Source organism: Micropterus dolomieu, linkage group LG14 (genome assembly GCF_021292245.1).
Source record: "Micropterus dolomieu isolate WLL.071019.BEF.003 ecotype Adirondacks linkage group LG14, ASM2129224v1, whole genome shotgun sequence".
In the NCBI taxonomy this organism is placed as follows: Eukaryota; Metazoa; Chordata; class Actinopteri; order Centrarchiformes; family Centrarchidae; genus Micropterus; species Micropterus dolomieu.
The window spans coordinates 3,530,186-3,534,951 of NC_060163.1; positions in this window are offsets into that span (position 1 = coordinate 3,530,186).

Genomic DNA, 4,766 nt, shown 5'->3' on the forward strand with positions numbered 1-4,766 from the left:
TGAGCCACATGTGTGGGTTTTAGACTCCGTCTCATGCTGCCACTAGAGTGAAAGCACCGCCAGCATTCAAAAGTGACCAAAACATCAGCCAGGAAGCAAAGGAACTGAGAAGTGGTCTGTGGTCACCACCTGCAGAACCACTCCTTTATTGGGGGGGTCTTGCTAATTGCCTTTAATTTCCACCTGTTGTCTATTCCATTTGCACAACAGCATGTGAAATTGATTGTCAATCAGTGTTGCTTCCTAAGTGGACAGTTTGATTTCACAGGAGTGTGATTGACTTGGAGTTACATTGTGTTGTTTAAGTGTTCCCTTTATTTTTTTGAGCAGTGTACTAAGGTGAGGCCAAAGGCTTTTTCTCCTACTTCTCAAATTCAACTAAAGAGAAACAACCATATACAATCTCATTTATGTCTTACTCTGATCAATACAAGAGATCTCTATATGATCTGTAATAAGTCTAATTTATGTCTTCTGAACATGGGACCCTGAGTTTAGAGAGAGAGCTCAAAGAAAACTCAGATATGAATCCTAGGATCTAATGATTCTTCTCAAATATGTCTCAGTTTTTCTCATAGAGACCGCAGGAGCAAATAACTAATCTGTGTCTTACTCTGATCAAAAGATAAAAAATTATCTTAAATGTGTGTGATTTAAATCTCCATAATGTGTATCAGAAAAAAGCTCCAAGATATGTCTCAGTGACCCCACTTTTACTCAAGTACTTTACTTAAGTCAAATGTTTAGGTACTTGCGATTGAGTAATTTCTTTTTAGGGGTCTACCCTGTAGTTACAAGTTACTGATAAGAAGAAGAAGAAGATAGAAGAAGAAATAATGCACTTTCACATTTTCAGATTTTTTAAGGTAGTCATAGCCAGCATAACGGGAACACCCACTACTTTGATATGATTAATTCATTAAAGATTGAATGCACACAAGAACTGACATCCAACAATGTTATACAGAATGAGCACTTTGACTTTTGATACTTAAGTACATTCACCATGGAATCTGTTATACCTTTATTTTGAGAAACAATTCAGATTGAAGTGGTCTCAAAAAGATATACAATTGAGATCTTAGTGCTTTCTCAAGAGTTAAAGAAAAGCAAAATATTTTTCCAGGCCATTTTTTCAATAGTGTCTGTTTCATGGGACCGAGAAAGCAGGCCTGTGGTTAATTTTTATGTGATCTGACAAATAGACAATAAAAAATTGATTTATTTATAAGTTTTAAAAACTACATATAGCCCCTTTAAGCTTAAACAGTATGCTATCCCCATGGATGAAGGGAAAATTCATCTCTTACACAGAAGCATAAATTACTGTGAGAAGGTAATTGGATTTATTTATCATTTTACAACACTGGGTTGTATATCGAGATTAAGTTTTATTTGCCTTTATGCGACTCACAAAAACTTTATATACAAAAATTATAAACAGTAGATTGGTGGATGAATAATAAGTCATAGAAAGAAAACTATTTTACATCATGGAGTTCACAGCCTAGGGAAAGAAGCTGCTCTGTCTGTTGGTACGACAGCAGATACGTCTGTATTTCCTGCCAGATGGCAGCAAGGTGAACAGGCTCTGGCTGGGTGGGTACTGTCTTTTAGTGATCTTTGGGCTGTACGCAAGCACCTCACCTCACTGATATTACTGATGCTCTGTAGATGGGTACCAATGATCTCCCGCTGCAGAGCCCTCCTGTCCTGCACATCCCATCCAAGTTTCTAGTCAGGATGCTTTTTATAGCTCTTCTGTAAAAGTTAACAAGAACTTGCCACAAAACACAGATCACCACCCTTAACAGGTGTCCACTGCACTGTTCACTGATGAATTATTTCAATTTACAATCCACCTCTGCCAGTAAATGTTATCTGTTGCAAGAGTGTTATGCTGTTTTGCCCTAACCATATGTCAGTAAAACAACAGTGCCGTACCACTGAGAATAATCTAAGAGCAGAGCAGAAATCTGAAAGAAGACATTTCTCAAGCACACAGAAGCAGCCTGAGCATGAGGGGAAGGGCTAAAGCTGGAATGCAGGAAATCTGTGCAACAATATGTATCTCAGTGTAAGCTCACAGTTTGAGCAGTAGCAGAGCAAATCTAAGCGCAAGCAGGGCAGCGAGTCATGCTCTCAAATTGAATGACCATGCTTTTGAATGAAGACAGGGAAAGAATCTGAAAGGTTTAGTTTATTCAGCCATGTTGACAATTCCCACTAATACTAACTACCAATGTCCATTCATTGTGAACAAATCACTGTAGCATATCTAAATCTTGAAACTGAAAAAAGCTTTGAACTATGTTTGAAAGTTTAAATCTAATAAAAACAAGTTTTCAAAAAGATGGAAACTAAGTTTAAAAGGCTTGTATAATGTTTTGAAAATGTAATCATTAATTCTAATCTCTAAAACATTATATTGTATTGGAGAGGATAGATTGTGCCACTGATGATGTTGAAGTAAAACTGAACATTTTCACCTCATATAATGCTATATCAAAGCAAGACAAATTCAAATACCAAATGACTTCTTCAAGGTCTCATTTAAAGATAAAATTGACAACTTCAAAGGCCTATTTTCTTCAACAAGCCCTATTGAAGTGAGGTTATCAAATAACTCACACATTGTGTCTATTAAAGGCAGTGGCTCTTCCAAGAGGATACCTCAGGAGTGTGGCATGACATATGGTGGCTCACCTTAAAACTCATGAACCGGTCATGTCCAAGAAAAGGTTCAAATTTGAAGCCTATATGGTCATTTAAAAAAAAAAAATCCTTTATTGAACCATTGTCATTTACATTGAGATGTACATAACAAGTTATAGCTATATTCTCTAAGCATATGCTGGCGTAGATATTTTTAACAGTAGTCACTAAACATAGTAATTTTGTGGGCACTTCTCTATATGCTAGCTGCAAGGTGATTTCCTAAATATTTATTTATACTGACGACTTTCAGAAATGCACACTTAGACTAACCTGCTTTTTCCTCTCTGATCCAGCTTGAAGGGACAGCAGTGTCATTTTGTCATGCCACTTCACAACATTTCATGGCAATTAGACCGTGAAACACTGCATCTCGATTTCTTTATATATTTTTTATTTATTTATCTAAGAAGGCCAGCTCTGTCTGCTTTCTCTGTCCCTTGGAGCAGCCACTCTTCTGCGTTATATGTGAAGGAATCGGATCGGATTTTCTGCATGCGCCCTCCCAAGCCTCTTGCCTACTGATTCTGAACTGTACACACCGCAACAACACTGCAGGTAACGAAATGGAGTCCACTAACACCAAAAAAACAACGTGCTCCCAGCACAACACATACTCCAACACAAACTCCGCGTAAGGATAAAAAACAACAATGAAGTTTTATATGCTAAAGCCTTTCAGGTCAAATAAGAATCAGATTGACGTCGGGCAAAAACACAGTCAACGGTCACAGGGAAAACTCTACTTTCAACCCAGGTAACTAACATTTCTAGCATGGCAAATATATTCAGATTTTGTGCTTTAGTTGGCTCAAGTTGGATAGCATTAGCTTGCTGGCTAAAGCTGAGCCCTTGCTAACGTTATCCGGTGTGAAATACTTAGATTTCCACAATACTTCACCAGCTAATGTGACCCATATTACTATCCTGTGTACCACCGGTATTATGTGTTGTGTCATGTATTGATTTAAGGCTGGAAGAAAGATATAACGGCACAAAGCAAATATTGGAGTGATTTGTTTATACTAGCCAATAGCAAGCCAGCTACATTACCACGGATCTGCTGTTGTTTTCTTTGTAAAGTTCAATTTAGATTTATCCTTGTTTTACCGATACTCAGGTACATAGCTTCTTCCCCTGTCTCAGTTGCTATGTCTTATGTGACCCACATAATGTGATAATGCAACATAACAGCGCAGGACAACAACACACATTAGAAGACACAGCCAGTAAGTTACATTAATGTCACTTACTACAGTCTAAAGTGTGGCACCAATCTCATTTATTATATGCAGTCTAACTCACTAACCGTTTTCATTATCATCCAATAAATTAAGCTATCCTGCTGACTTTGCTGAGCCTCTGATGAAAGACATACAAATAGTTTTTGAAAAGCTGGCAGGCAAGCTAATGTCAACAGGGGCGGACTGGCCAATTAGGAGAACAGGGCCAAATCCCAGTGGCCTGCAGGCCAATTTGGCCTGCTATTGATAATCTTGAACAACAACACATTATCATCTCATCTTATCAAATGAAACCTTCACGCATGGTTTCAGTGGTAAACCACCACAACAATAACAATTACCTACAAAAACATTATATTCTAAGCCAACACGTTTTAAGAATACATCAATCATGAAGTAACATTTGTATTTCAAACAAATGGCAAACTTATTAGCAAATTTTAACAAAACTCCCTTCACCGCAATGCATCATGGGAAGTCTGAGGGGCAGATTTAGGCTACGTAGCCTATCACCCCGGACTCACACAGGCAGCGTGTGAACTGCGGTTTAGTTCCCTCCTCTGACCGGCTTCAGCTTAGCATTTCAGCAGCAGAGTGTGCAGCCTGCACAACGTTAATAAATTGTTTTTTATCCTTTAGTGATTCTACTTCCTTCTTCATTGTGGCCCACATTAGTTCGGATGCACTGGTTGCTTCTCTCTGGAGCGGAGCGGGAGACACTTCTGGGATGCACTGCAGCGCTTCTGGCGATGAAGCTCCGTCCTCGTCTTGAAAACTCAGTGTTCACATAGGCTACTTTAATGATCA